The sequence below is a fragment of the Arachis hypogaea genome, chromosome 9 (genome assembly GCF_003086295.3).
Source record: "Arachis hypogaea cultivar Tifrunner chromosome 9, arahy.Tifrunner.gnm2.J5K5, whole genome shotgun sequence".
NCBI classification, from domain to species: domain Eukaryota; kingdom Viridiplantae; phylum Streptophyta; class Magnoliopsida; order Fabales; family Fabaceae; genus Arachis; species Arachis hypogaea.
Genome location: NC_092044.1, coordinates 104,023,286 through 104,039,972, shown reverse-complemented (window position 1 = coordinate 104,039,972; position 16,687 = coordinate 104,023,286).

The following is a 16,687-nucleotide window of genomic DNA, read 5'->3' as shown; positions in this document are numbered from 1 at the left end:
ACACAAGTAGAAGCATATAACACAAGTAGTTCAAGTAAGCAAATAGGCATGTTATTCAATTAGGCATATAATTACAAGTCAGAAAAGTAAACAAGCAGATAGAAAATGCACATGATGAATGCCTGTCCTATTTGGTTGTGATATCACATTGTCGGTTCAACTGCCAACCCGACACATCTCCATGGAGATGTCGCCCTTCAGAATCATCATTGGGAACCCCCGAGATATAGTGCTCGGATCACTGTCCAGGGTTTTGCGCCTACACGTTCTATTGATCCGAAGGGATGCGAGCAGGATACTCTTGCCACAGACCTCACATCTCAACACAAGCGGGACGAACCACCGCCCTTACGCCACCGCCGCTACCTCAACAAGCGAGATCTAACCACCGTCCCTGCCGAGCACACAGCGTGTCAACAATCTCACTATAAAGTGATACATCAGTGGTTTTTAGAAAACATTTTTAGTACATCATGGATCCAACATCTCATTCCGAGTCCTCGACTCATCTCAACCACTATCAATCAACATTTTAGTTCCGAACTCAACAGTTCATTAGTTCTCATCTCATACATCAATCATTCTTCACATACCATCAAACCATCCTCAGTACACCCGAAACCAAATCGTCCATTTTCTAATTTTTTCAAAAGAATATCAACTAAAACCCTTAGGTTATTTCCCATGTTCTCATACTCAAAATTAAGCCCAAAAGTCTTAAAATGGTGTCATAGATGCTTACAATCTTGTTGGGAAGGTGAAATAGATGAAAACAAAATTTAAATTTGAGAAACAGGGCGTGTGCATACGCACCGAGGTGTGCGTGCGCACAACCAGGAGAAGTTTTTAAAAGTGTGCATACGCATAGAGGTGTATTGAAGGTTGTGGTAGGCTTAGAGAAGGGGGTTGAATCTATCCCTTCCTTTTAAGTTGCTGTTATGATACTTTTAAATCAAACTTTCAATTTTAATTCTGTTTGTACTTAGTAACAGAAATTTATGAGACAATTTATTTTTGCCTCGTGAATATCAGAAAACAAAACACATCAGAGAAGAGAAAAGTTAACACCATCATATATCCTGGTTTGGTTGCCTTGTGTTATGCAACCTACGTCCAGTCTCCTCCACAACAATGGAGGAATTTCCACTATAGTTAAAAGTATTACATACACCAATTTCACACTCAAGTTCTAACCTAACTTGACATTGGCTATGCTAACACCTAACTATTCATTCTTAGTGCTAACCCAACTAAGAAAGGGATACCTAACAGGTATAAGATACAAGACACTTAACCAATCTAAAGAAATCAGAAAATAACTCTAGACTTTTCTCTCAAGTGTATCACTCAGCCTTTTTCCACTCATGACTTTTACTTGAGCTTTCTCACAATGCCTTTTCTCACAAGAAATTACAGAAAGATAAACATAGAAAAGTACATCACAATCTGTAAAACATGAAGGAGATTGACTTCATCAACAACCTCTTTGCTATGTGCAAAACCAGATTTGCAAACCTCAGATACAGTTCTTTAGTATTGGCCGAATGCTTCTTTGACAAAAAGCATTATCCAAATAGAGGAACTTCTTTACAGAACACAACTAAAAAAGCTCAGGTTTTTTCTCCTTGGTTCTGAATGAGCAAAAAGCTTCTTTTATCTCCTTGCATGTGCTTTGGTTGCTCACCCTAGGTCAACTCCTTGAGCCTTGAGCTTCACCAACCCCAGCCGTTCACTTTCTCCCATTTTTACTTAAATTAGAAACTTTGGTTCTGACCATCTTTTTGACCGAAAGCCTCAATACAGCAACCACAACAAGTCTTCCAATGGTAAACCAGATCTCAGCCCTTGAAAACCAACTTGGTCCCCAAGATTCGTTTAAGACCGTAGATACACAGCATATTATAGCAGAAACCAACTTTTCCTTGTAACCCATTTTTGGAATGGCAGAGTGTTGGGAAGAAGAGAAGAAAAATGAGATGCATGTAGACGGAAATGAAAATCACCTTTAGCTTGTGAACTCTTCTTGATATAGATTGCTGATGGGTGATTAGACTTCTATCATTTGCTTAACCTTCTCTTTCTTGCTGCTTTGGTGAATAGCTTAGGGAAGAAGCTTTCTCTTTCTTTTTCTGAGTTCTGACCAAGAGGGGACAGGTTAACGTTGCTTTTGGGTGAGAGTAAGATGGAAGAGTTTGAATGAGTGGGATAACCGGGCTTGGATTGGATCTTTTTCATTCAGCCCGTTGCCTTGTATTCTTTGTTTCTTTTGGGCTTCGTTTGCATTTTAGCCCACAAACCTTGTTTATATGTTTCTCTCATTCACTTGGGCTGCTGCTGTATTATATTTATTTTTTGGCCTGCAGCATATCATCATAAATAATCAGCAGCATATAATTATAAATAATTAATATTTAATTATTTATTTTGCCGAATAAATTAATGTTTGTCATCATTAATTAATCTAGTTAATTTCTTAACTCAACAATCTCCCCCTTGATGACAAACATATTTAAGCAATAACCAAAAGGAATTGAATTTTAGTAAAGGTAGAAAACTTCCCTTTGATTTTTGTCATTTGCTTTTATGTTGCTCCCGTTTCCTTTTCAAGAGTAGCTCCCCCTAGATTCATGCTCTTCTCTTCTTTCCTATCTACATTATACTTATACAGAGCATAGTAAAGGGCTACACAAAATTCTCTTTAACTAATGGAGATTAAGCAACTAAAAACACAATTTCAGCCCAGAGTTCAATATGTCATGAAAACAAGTTCCAATAAAACAATCACAGCAGTAGCAAACAGTTGCAAATTCATGTCAACAACATTCCCTGCAGTAGCACATTTGTACAACAACGATTATTAACTATATGCTCAAAATTATCAGCAGTAGTCAAACAAAATCCACAAAAATAACAGTAGGTGCAGTAGTATCATTTAAAATTCATCAGTCAAATTCAGCATTTCAGCGCTATTACTCTCCCTTTTGTCATCAATGGTGGATAATAATCAAGATCAACAAAAACATCACCTTAAATCCTGCAAGAAAGAGTTAGTGTACAGTTCAAAAACATGAAGAAAACTAAAATTAAGTGCAACAGTATTTAGATAATTACAGTCATCCAAGACAACAACAGAAAAAGTTCAAAAGTAGCAAAATAAGCAGAATTCATGAGACAAAAAGAGTAGACATCAGTAGCTTCATGAAACAATCCTAGGCATCAGAACTGTACCCCTCGGAGTTAACTTCTTCATCAGCGTCAGTGGCAGGTCTTCATCCTTCTGTAGGTAGTCAATAAATGTTATAAACACAACCACTCTATTCCTTGATTTCCAGAGGAAAGTTTCATGTTTGCTGGCTAGCTTTCTTTGTTCCTGGCGCACCAGAGATTCCTCAGGGACAAAGTCATCATCTTCATCATCTAAGACCATTCTTTCAAATTGAGTAGGTCCTTTTTTCTATTTTACTGCACCACCCCCTTTTAGGTATGAATGTCTATTTTGATATTCTTCATTGGTCAAGTCAACACCAAAATAATCAAATATGCAAGTTAGAAACATGCCATAAGGAAGTGCTTTGTCTTTTTCACTCCTAACAGAGTCAAACATATATCTAACCATCAAGTATGCAAATGAAATTTCAGTTTTGATGAGAAGGGCATATAAAACAAGAGTATCAGTGTAGGGAACCCTTTTATATGAGCCACTTTGTGGAAGAATAATATGGTTGACTATTCGGTGCAACTGAGCACGCTCATATCCTAGGGCTTTATGAGTGGGTGTAATGCCATCAATTAAAGAAACATGTTCACAAATGTGAGCCAATGTATCATGGTAAGAAATACCAACTCCTTCATCCCACTTAACAGACGCATAAGCACACGGCCCAACATCAGTATACTTCAATGAATCACTGATTGTTTCATTATTTAAAACTATGTCTCGGACCTTGACATATGAGTGAACAGTGTCTTCATGATATTTCATGTTAGCATAAAACTCTTTGACCAAAAGAGGGTAAACAAGCTTTTTGATGGAAAAGAGATGAAGCCAGTCCAGAAATTCTAAATTTTCAATAAAAGAAAGAGAATATGTGTTGGCAACCGTACCAAAAAATTTTTCTTAAACCATGCAACTGCATCACCTTTTGATATGACTTGAAAAGACATGACCTCATAAAAAGAAAGATTTTATTTGATTTTAAAATGAAACAGGAAATTAATTTTAAATTTTGAAAACCTTTTAAAAAATCAACCCAAAAGCCTTTTTGGACAAAAAAAATTGAAACACACAAGCCAACAAAAAATTTATCAAACAAAAATGTAACATTCATATTTGGGTCCAGAGATAGTTGGTTTTAAGGAAACACATTGGACCACTCTAAATCTGATTTTTGAGGTTGGCCCAAATCATTTTTCACTTGAAATATGCCCAGATCACGCTGATTAAAGGGGAACATTCTTCTTCTGCCCAGAATTGTCTCAAACCTATTTATGAGACAAAAATCTCCAGCAAATACATCAGCAATTATCAAACAAAGAATCATAACTCAAAATTCCTAGACTAGTCCTAAGCATGCAGAATCTATCCTCAGTTAACAGTTTTGTGAAAATATCTACTAATTGCTCCTCTAATTTAACAAATTGAATGCTAATATCCCCCTTTTGGACATGTTCTCTTATTGAGTGAAATTTCACTTCAATATGCTTAGTCCTAGAGTGCAAAACTGAATTTTTAGAAATATTAATGGCACTCATATTATCACACATCAAGGGAATATTTTTCAGCATTTAATTTGTAATCGGCAACCTGTGTTGTTAACCATAAAAGCTGAGAACAACAAGAAGAAGCAGATATATACTCAGCCTCTGCAGTGGATAAGGCCACTGTTGGTTGCTTCTTACTTGACCAAACATTTAAGGACTTTCTAAGGAAATAACATAGGCCTGAAGTGCTCCTTCTATCAACTCTATCACCAGCAAAATCTGCATCACAATAACCAACTGCAGAAAAATCATCAATCTTAGGATACCAAAGACCAAAATTGGATTTGCCATGAACATATCTAATGATCATTTTAACTGCTGAAAGATGTGACTCTTTAGGTTTGGATTGGAACCTTGAACACAATCCAACACTTTGCATAATGTCGGGTCTAGAGGAAGTTAAGTACATAAGAGAACCAATCATTCCTCTATACCTAGTCTCATCTACATCTTTCTCGGTTTCTCCCTTATCTAATTTAGAATTAGGGTGCATGGGAGTTCCCATGGGTTTGGCATTTTCCATACCAAATTTCTTAACTAATTCCTTGGCATACTTCTCTTGATGAATGAAAATACCATTTTCAGTTTGTTTAATTTGCAGCCCAATGAAAAAATTAAGTTCACCCATTATACTCATGTCAAATTCACTTGTCATGAGTTTTCCAAATTTAGAACAAAGGGATTCATTGGCTGATCCAAAAATAATGTCATCAACATATATTTGGACTAGAATAAAAGAATCATTAGAATTCTTGATAAATAGAGTTGTGTCTGTGGTGCCTCTTTGAAAACTATTTTTCAAAAGAAAAGAGCTAAGTCTCTCATACCAAGCTCTAGGAGCTTGTCTTAAACCATAGAGAGCTTTAGATAATTTGAAAATATGATTAGAATGCTCTTTATTTTCAAACCCAGGTGGCTGCTCCACATACACTTCTTTATCTATCACACCATTCAAAAATGCACATTTCACATCCATTTGATATATTTAAAACCACAAAATGCAGCATAGGCTAAGAGAAGTCTTATGGCTTCCATTCGGGCAACAGGGGCAAAGGATTCATCAAAGTCTGTTCCTTCTTCTTGGTCATATCCTTGTGCCACAAGCCTTGTCTTGTTTTTTGCAATGCTGTCATCTCCTAACTTGTTCCGAAATATCCACTTGGTGCCGGTCACTTTCTTTCCACTTGACCTCGGAACCAAAGTCCACACTTGGTTCTTCTCAAACTCAAGAAGCTCATCCTCCATTGCTTTAACCCAAGAAGGGTCATTAAGTGCTTCCTTGACATTTTGAGGCTCCATTTGTGAGAGAAGGGCAATGTTTGATCCTTCATTTACCTTTCTAGTGGAGGACCGAGTTCTAACCCTTTGAGAGACGTCCCCAATGACAAATTCCTCAGGATAATTCTTCAAGAATCTCCATTCACGAGGTCTGGTGGACTTGGAAGCAGATTCAGGTACCAATGGATTTTGGGTGCTGTTGGCTTCAGGATCTCCCTCAGATTCATGAGACAAAATGGAATTGTCTCTCAAATTTTTAGCAACTGCAGTTTCTGGGTCAGGTTGAGCAGACTTTCCATTTTCTTGATTTTGTCCAATTTCAACGTCCTTTTGAGCTTGATTTCCTGCATCACAATCTTCTAAAATACTTTGCACCAAGTTACTATCACAAAATGTAATATGTATGGACTCCTTAATAATCCTAGCATCTTGATGATAAACTCTATATGCTTTACTAGTTGAGGAATATCCTACAAACAAACACTCATACGCCTTTGGATCAAATTTATCCAAATTATCCTTGTTATTTAAGACAAAGCATCTGCATCCAAAGATGTGCAAGTAGTCTAAGTTTGGTGGGTAACCTTTCCAAAGTTCATAATGGGTTTTCTTAAAAAATTTTCTCATGATTGTTCTATTCAAAATGTGGCAAGCCGTGTTAACCGCTTCAGTCCAAAGGAATTTTGGAACATTGCTCTCACAAAGCATAGCTCTTGTCATCTCTTGTATGCTTCTATTTCTTCTTTCTACCACACCATTTTGTTGTGGTGTCCTTGAACAAGAGAAGTTGTGAAATATCCCAAATTTCTCACAAAGGGATTCAAATAAATTATTTTCAAATTCAGTTCCATGATCACTTCTTATAGAAGAGATTTTCAAATCCTTTTCATTTTGAATTTTCTTGCAAAAAGGTTTAAAGGCCGAAAAAGTTTCATTTTTGTGTGCAAGAAATAAAACCCAACCAAACCTAGTATAGTCATCCACAATTACTAAACCATAATGTTTACCAGCTAGGCTTTGAGTTCTTGTTGGACCAAATAAATCAATGTGTAGCAACTTAAGTGGTCTTTTAGTAGAGATATCTTCCTTTGGTTTAAAAGAACTTTTTATTTGTTTTCCCATTTGGCAAGCATCACAAGTGATGTCTTTGTCAAACTTTATCAAAGGAAGACCTCTTACTAATTCTTTCTTTACAAGTTTGTTTATTTGAAACATACTTGCATGGCCCAATCTCTTGTGCCATAACCACTTTTTAGATTCTTTAGAGTGAAGAAAAGCTACATTTTAATCCTTTAGTTCATCAAGAATAAGTCCATACATATTATTAAAACGCTTGGCAACAAACATCACTTCATTTGTCTTTTCATTAACAACACAGCATTCAAGTCTTTTGAAAGTCACTAAATATCCTAAATCACACAGCTGACTTATACTCAAAAGATTGTGCTTCAAGCCACATACCAAAAGTACATCATCAATGAAAGTAGATTGCTCATTACCTACTTTTCCAACAGCAATAATTTTACCTTTACCATCATCTCCAAAGGTCACAAAACCTCCATCATACTTATTTAGTTTGATGAAGTAAGCTGACCTTCCAGTCATGTGCCTTGAACATCCACTATCTATATACCACATGTCCTTTTTGTTCTTGGATGTTAGGCAAATCTGCATGAAGAGTTTCAAGTAGCCTTAAGTATCCAAATTAATTTGGATCCTTTGAAGTTAATCCATCTTGGTTGTCCAAGTGCATTGAAATCACAAACAACATTATAAATTTTGTTTTCTACAACTTTCTTTTCAATGAAACATTGTGCATATGAGTGACCAGATTTCTTGCAATTTACACAATGATTTTCTGATGTGTATCGCTGAAATTTAGATGAGCTACCATGCTGGAAATGATTAAATGATTGAAATTTTCTGGTTTTTGGAAGAGGTACATTTCTTTTCACAAACTAATTTTTGTTATAATTATTCCTCTTTGCAAAAGCATTTTCACCAGAATTTTTGAAAACCTTTGGATTTTTCGAATATGAGATTTTGTTGTAAAATTGTGGTTTCTTGAAAGCAACTTCATTTTTTGAAAAGTATCCCAAACCTGGTCTGTTTGAAGTAGGTTCGGTTCTTGGTGAAGGTTCAGTTTCACTTGTGTGAACTTCATCAAATTTCTCCTCAAGTGTGGGAACATACCCAATACCATATTTGTTAGATGTGGTTTTTGTATTTTATGAAGAAGCCACAAAGTTTATAGAGGAATCATTAAAAACTGCACTTTCCTTGGTTATGTAACCTAAACCAGATTTTTCAAACAATTGTCTTTGTCTTGCAAGTAATTTGTCCAAGTTACTAGAACTTTGAGCAAATTTTGCTAAGTCACCATTTAGCCTTTTAATCATATCATTTAATCTTTCATTTTCAGCAATTAGCTCTTGGGAAGGATAATGTGCTTTCCTTTTAATTTTTCAAGTTCAGATTTTAAAAATCTGTTTTCTTCAATAATGTCCAAAGCACATTCAATTTTCTTCACTTTTTCTTTCAAAAAATCATTTTCAACTCTTAACACATCTCTTTCAGATCTGCACTCATTGTATTTATCTAGCAACTTTGATGTATTTAAAGTGGGATCATCAATAATATCATGTAAATCATCTATGGTCAAATCATAGTAATTTACCTCTTCAAGATTGTTGTTTCTGCCATGAAATAGTCTTTGTCTTCACCTTCAGATTCTTCTCCTTCATTTGAGTCGTTCTCAAGATCCTCCCAAGCTGCCATGAGCACTCTCTTCCTTTTCTTCTTTCCTTTGTCCTCCTTTTTTAGCTTTGGACAATTTAGCTTGTAGTGTCCAGCCTCCTTGCAGCGATGGCACGTCACCTTGCTCAAGTCGATCTTGTGCTCCTTTGAACTTGAACCCTTGTATTTTCCCTTGTTCTTCATCATCCTTCTAAATCTTCTAGAAAAAACAAAAGCTCATCATCTGAAATACCATTACTAGACTCACTCTCTTTTGGTTCTATTTGTGATTTGAGGGTTATTCCCTTTTTCTTTGAGTCTTTGTTTGTGTATGTGGTTTCATAGGCAAGGAGTTTTCCTCTCAGCTCATCATAGGTTATGGGGCTTAGGTTATTGCTCTCGGTTAGGACAGTGGCAGTAGTTTCCCATTCTTTTTGTGAGGCTTCTAAGGAGTTTTCTCACCAAGGTTTGTTCTGCATAGTTTGTACCCATAGCATCAAGGTTGTTGATTATGATTGAGAATCTCTCAAATGCTTCATCAATGCTTTCTCCATCCTTCATGTTAAACATCTCGTACTCTTTTCGCAGCATATCAATCCTCGTTTCTTTGACTTGTTTAGTGCCTTCGTGTGTAACCTGGAGTTTTTTCCAGATTTCTTTGGCTGTCTTGCATCTAGACACCTTCTGGTACTCTTCAAAGCTGATAGCACAGTGAAGAAGGTTGATTGCTTTAGCATTTAGCTCTATCTTCTTCTTATCATCTTCATTTCATTCAGCTTCTTCTTTTGGAGTCACTACTCCATCAGCACTTGTTTTTGTTGGGATCTTAGGACCGCTCACAACGATCTTCCATATGTTGTAGTCAATGGACTGGATGAATATTCTTATCCTTTCTTTCCAGTAGGCATAGTTCTTCCCGTTGAAGAAAGGTGGCCGGTTGTTTGACTGGCCTTCAGTGAGGGTGTAGGCAACTGTGGTTGTGCCCAAGTTGTTCGCCATTGGATCTTTGCTCCAAGCGGTTAAGCTTGATTCTTGAGACCTTAGCTCCTGATACCAATTGAAGGTTGTGGTAGGCTTAGAGAAGGGGGTTGAATCTATGCCTTCCTTTTAAGTTGCTGTTATGATACTTTTAAATCAAACTTTCAATTCTAATTCTATTTGTACTTAGCAGCGGAAATTTATGAGACAATTTATTTTTGTCTCATGAATATCAGAAAATAGAACACAACAGAGAAGAGAAAAGCTAACACCAGCATATATCCTAGTTCGGTTGACTTGTGCTATGCAACCTACGTCCAGTCTCCTCCACAACAATAGAAGAATTTCCACTATAGTTAAAAGTATTACATACACCAATTTCACACTCAAGTTCTAACCTAACTTGACATTGGCTATGCTAACACCTAACTATTCATTCTTAGTGCTAACCCAACTAAGAAAGGGATACCTAAATGGTATAAGATACAAGACACTTAACCAACCTAAAGAAATTAGAAAATAACTCTAGGCTTTTCTCTCAAGTGTATCACTCAGCCTTTTTCCACTCATGGCTTTTACTTGAGCTTTATCACAATGCTTTTTCTCACAAGAAATTACAGAAAGATAAACATAGAAAAGTACATCACAATCTGTAAAACATGAAGGAGATTGACTTCATCAACAGCCTCTTTGCTATGTGCAAAACCAGATTTGTAAACCTCAGATACAATTCTTCAGTATTGGCCGAATGCTTCTTTGAAAGAAAGCATTATCCAAGTAGAGGAACTTCTTTACAGAATACAACTCACAAAGCTTTGGTTTTCTCTCCTTGGTTCTGAATGAGCAGAAAGCTTCTTTTATCTCCTTGCATGTGCTTTGGTTGCTCACCCTAGGTCAACTCCTTGAGGCTTGAGCTTCACCAACCCCAGCCGTTCATTTTCTCCCATTTTTACTTAAATTAGGAACTTTGGTTCTGACCATCTTTTTGACCGAAAGCCTCAATACAGCAACCACAACAAGTCTTCCAATGGTAAACCAGATCTCAGCCCTTAAAAACCAACTTGGTCCCCAAGATTTGTTTGAGACCGTAGATACACAGCAGATTATAGCAGAAACCAACTTTTCCTTGTAACCCATTTTTGGAATGGCAGAGTGTTGGGAAGAAGAGAAGAAAAATGAGATGCATGTAGAAGGAAATAAAAATCACCTTTAGCTTGTGAACTCTTCTTGATATAAATTGCTGATGGGTGATTATACTTCTATCATTTGCTTAACCTTCTCTTTCTTGCTGCTTTGGTGAATAGCTTAGGGAAGAAGCTCTGACCAAGAGGGGACAGGTTAACGTTGTTTTTGGGTGAGAACAAGATGGAAAAGTTTGAATGAGAGAGGTAACCGGGCTTGGATTGGATCTTTTTCATTCAGCCCGTTGCCTTGTATTCTTTGTTTCTTTTGGGTTTCGTTTGCATTTTAGCCCACCAGCCTTGTTTATATGTTTCTCTCATTTACTTGGGCTGCTGCTGCATTATATTTATTTTTTGGCCTACAGCATATCATCATAAATAATCAGCAGCATATAATTATAAATAATTAATATTTAATTATTTATTTTGCCCAATAAATTAATGTTTGTCATCATTAATTAATCTAGTTAATTTCTTAACTCAACATGTGCATACGCACAGGTACCAAAGTTCACAATGTCTTTTTGCTCATACAAGTTGTGCTAGCGCCCTCAACAGAATGACCTTCCCAACATGTGCGTGCGCACAGGGCTGTGCGTACGCACAGGTTGCAAATCTTCATTGGGTATGTGCGCGCACAAGCTGTGCTAGCGCTGTAAATAGATTGCCTGCCTCTGCGTGTGCGTACACACAGGTTAAAATTTTTCGCAGAGGTATGCGTGCGCACAAGGCTATGCGTACGCACATACCAAAAATCACAAAATTCTGTAACTTTGCAGAATTTCAGATTTTTACACCAATCTTTGAATGATCATAAATTTCTCTACAAAAACCCAATTCTTACAAACTTTATATCAAATTGGAGGATTTTCAATAAGCTTTAATTTCAAATAAATTCCAATCAATTTTGAAAACTAAGGCATAAGTTATGATCAGACAAAGTTCACCAAAAATCGACTTTTACCAAAAGTCACAAACCACCAAATTTTCCAAATCCTCAAACCACATCCAACCAAAATAATACCAAACTCCCATTTACAACACAATCTACCCTCTTGGGTCATAATTCACCATTTTCAACCATCAAACATCAATTATATGACACTAAAGTCAATTCTCTGCTAACACATTCATCAATCATCATTTTATCACTATTAGTTCTCATCATCAATCTCATTCATGCTTGATATCAATATCCACAATATACAACCATTCATGTCATCAAATATCATACCTCAACATCAATATTTCTTAACATAACAATACCCATTCAACATACATCATCAATCAACCATCATCAACAACTACATAAATCTAACCTATCCTATAGGTCACTAGCCTAAGTGTCCATGAATATTATATACTACATAGAGAAAACTAAAACCATACTTTAGCCGATTCCTTATATGCCAAAACTTGAAAGTGAGCACAAGCAAGCTCTCAACCACACTCTAAGCTTTCAATTCTACTTCAACAAGTACCAACAAGTTCCAATAGCTCCCAAACTCACAATAATCAAGCTATATATACATAATTCATCACAAATCAACCTAGGGCACATCATAAATAAAATTTCACAAGAGGTTAATGCCTCTTACCTTGTCCAACAATTTTGGTAGCCAAAATCTAAGGCTAAGCAAGAGTTAGAGTGAACCTAAACACCCAAAATCACAAAATCTCACTTAACCAAAAATCCTAGGATTCGAAATTTTGGAGAGAAGAACTGAGAGGAATTCGAACTTTCCTTACCAGTTTCTTAGGTGGGTCCTGTAGAGCTCTCCACGAGGAACGCGTGGCCGCAAACGGTGTGGCGATCAGAGTTTCGTAGCTCAAGATATGAGCTTGAGAAGATGGGAATGAATAGTGTTAATGGAGTCTCTCTTCTCCTCTTCTCAGCTGGTGATGTGTGTTTTAATGGTTGGTGGGTTCATTTAAAGTACTTATATATATTGGGCTTGGGCCCAACTTGGGCCCGGTCCAACCTGTTAGCATTTTTAGCCTGTTTGGCCCAACGTCGGGCCAAACCTTTAAAATTAACGCCCGGTTTTCTATTTCAAATATTTTTCCAAGGTTTTTTACTGTTTTCACTTTTTCTCGCGCAGTACCGGGCACGCTTGAACCAGTTCAACCAGTTCACAGTTTTTTACGGTTTTTTACAAAAAATACATTTTCTGACTCAAAAAGACCTACTGAATCCAAAAATCATATTTAAATCCTCAAATTCTCACTCTAAAATTGTGGAACCTAATTTGGGCAATATTAATTACTTAATTAAACGATTAATTAAGCTCAGTTCTTACACTAACCGGTAACATTAATTGCTAATAACTTTACACTATTTTTACTTTGTATTTCAATGTGTGGTCAGAAAGTTTACAAATGAAAATATATTATCCCAAATGGCATAACTAGGAGCGTGCTAATCGGCCATATAGATATTATATTGTTGCTTACTTTAGGGGATTGTTAGATGAAGTTCGGAAAGGGCAAGTATGTTCTCATTAAATAATACAGAATCATATCCATATACCTATATGTTGATGTCTTCGTATTATTTGGCGAATAATTCTATCTTTTTGAATTCTATCCAGTTTGTTTGGGAAGCTTACGATGTTGATTGGATAGAGCAAGATACCATCCCGAAAGATATTCGTCGTCATTCACAAGTTTGGAGCGCAACGATACCATTAATATCGTTCGAGACTCTTGAGTGGCATGCAACTTACAAGTGCAGGAGGCAATTTGGTTTTGTATAGAGTGTCCCATATTAGAAGAGATCTCTGGATAGCCAACATGGTGAGATTTTGACTGGACCTAAAAGGCAGGATTGATCCGTCACACACAGGTTTTGGTCTTTTGGATAATGCAACGGACCAACTAATTCATTCATGTCCTAGCTAAGGATCCCATGCCTTTGCATCATCCGTTGGACCTTTATATGTATTGGTATGGAGAGAAATATGGGATTCACTTGTACTTGTCTGATCTTGTCCTGCAAGAAAATCAAGAGGGCGATGATAACCCAATCAGCCACACCATACAGAGCCGCAACCATCACCACAGTCGCAACAACCCCATAGTCAAAACCACTGCAGGAGCAACCTCAGCAGTCTTCAAATCCATATGTTCCTCATACCTCTTTCACGTGCCTTTTACACCGTCGTTTCAATTACAGCAACATAATTGGGGTGTATCACATTTGGAAACAGGAGACCAAGCATCATTCAGCCAACTACTTGGTGTCATGGCAACAGATCCAGGGCGATTATAGTCTTGTAACCTAAGTAAAGTACCCCCACCTAGTTCGGCGCACCAGAATGTGCTAACCTAAGGAATGAGGTTATTGTATTTTTTGAGAATTTCGTTTCATACACCTTCAGGAAACTCTAGAGGCAGACTATCTGTTGATTTGAGCAAGAGTGATGGGGGTTGAGGTGTTGTTAATAGCTAAATCCACTTGAAATTCACCACAATCACACCGACGCTGACGAAGATCAACTACAAACTCCAAACCACTAGGCATCTCACACACCTCAAATATTTCATTTTACTCGTCAAAACAACTAACCTAGATGTTTCCCGTTGTGTGCTGATTGGTATGCAACTTGGAGGTCACAAACTCAGATAACACATAACTAACATTAATTCGAGTCTCAGCTTTAGCCCTTTTCGAGTGAACAACTCATTAAAACTGTAAAAAATTGCCTTGATAAGTGCAGTGACTGAGAGATTACGTACCCCCTTTAAAACTAAATTTGTGCACTCAATTAAATTTGTAGTCATATGTCTCCGTCGGTATTCACCATCAAATGCCAAAGCAAACTGTTCACGCAGAATTCTATCTGGCCACCTTGTGTACGCCTCATCCCGCTTGCGTAAACACTGGTGATGAAACTGGTACTCGTGCACTGTCCTAAAATACCCTGCAACAAGAAAAAAAGCAGGATACAACCATTATGATGATGGTAACTATAACAATTAAACACTTAAGTGTTTTTATTTACCTATGTTGATGATACCTTTTGTAGATATAGTGCCTTAAATTTTCTCAAGAAGTTGGACTCTATATGCCTGATGTAAAATATGTGGAAAGCCTTTGAAGGCAACTAAGCTCCATTGCTATAAGGGACAACTGAACTAATGGAATCGTGTCGATCAAAGATGAGGTCCACACCATCCAGTGTCACCACATGTTGTCGCAAGTTATTAAGAAAAAAATGTCATGCATAAAAAGTCTCCCCCTCGACAATGGCAAATGCAATAGACACGATATTGTTCTTTCTATCCTGTGAAACTACAACCAATAGACAATCCTTATATTTTTCATACAAGTGAGTCCCGTCTACCTGAACAATTGGTTTACAGTGCATGAATGCTCTAATGTAAGGGTAATAACTCCAGAAGACCCGATGTAATACCCAGATATCATGAACTAAGTTATCCCCCTGGTATTCAGGTATGGTCTCAAAGTGGACAGCTGTGGTCATGGTTTCAAACTATAAGGGTAAGGTTTCATAGGAAGCTTCTCAACCTCCGAATATTTTTTCTATTGATTTTTATTTTGCCAACCATGTTTGGCAATAACTTATGATGTAATTAAACTTCGACTAAACTTCAGGAATGACAGATTTTACATTTATGGATGGGTCAGCTTTTACCGAAGGCTTAATTACTTCTGCAATTGTGATAGAATCCAGTTTGGAATTGTCTTGAGAAATAGTAGTTCTAGTGCAAGTGTGATTACCATTATATCTCTTTATCTCCCAATAATACTTCTTCTGAATCATGCTAACTCTAATCAGCCAATCACAACTTGTGTCGTACTGTGTATATTTGCATAAAATGTGTGGGGTTTCAACTTATACACCTTATAGTCTATGCCTCCACAGATAGCGTAATTTTTTACTACCGCAATCACAGTTTTTTGTGAACTAAATTTCATTTCTACGACAAATTCATCATCTACTGCAATAGAAGGCTCTACCACAACAACACCATGACATAAACTTACAAAGTATGTATACAAGTATATATAAATATATTAAATTTAAATATACAGATTTTAAATATATAAATATAAGTATATAAATAAATATATAGTATGTATAAATATATAAATATGTAGTATGCATAAAAATATAAAGGTTTAATTATTCTGTTGGTCCTTATAGTTTCACTAAATTTTTAATTAAGTTCCTATACTTTTTTTCCTTTCAATTAGATTCCTACATTGCTTTAGTTTTGTAATTAAGTTCTTCATAGTGTAAAAGATATTAGAGTTAACTGAATATTTCTTTGCAAAGTGAAGGTATTTATAATTAAAAATTTAATTAAATCTTTGACCGCATGTATTTTGGTAAAAATATTATGTTAATTTTAACATTTTTAACATGAAAAAGACGTAATTACAAAATTAAAAGTAGTGTAAAGATCTAATTGAAAAGAAAAAAAAGTATAAAGACCTAATTAAAAATTTAGTAAAACTATAGGAACTAATAGAGTAATTAAATCAAATATAAATATATAATATATACTTAAATATTATACATTTATATATTTGTCTAAACGTATAAATAGATAAATATATAATATATATAAATATGAGAATATATAGATATAGTATCTGTATAATATATTATAAATAAATATATAATATAAATATATATATATTTTAATAAATAATATCAAATTTATTTTATTCTACAAATGTAATTAGTCATTATTAATTGCATAAACAATCTAATAATTATCAT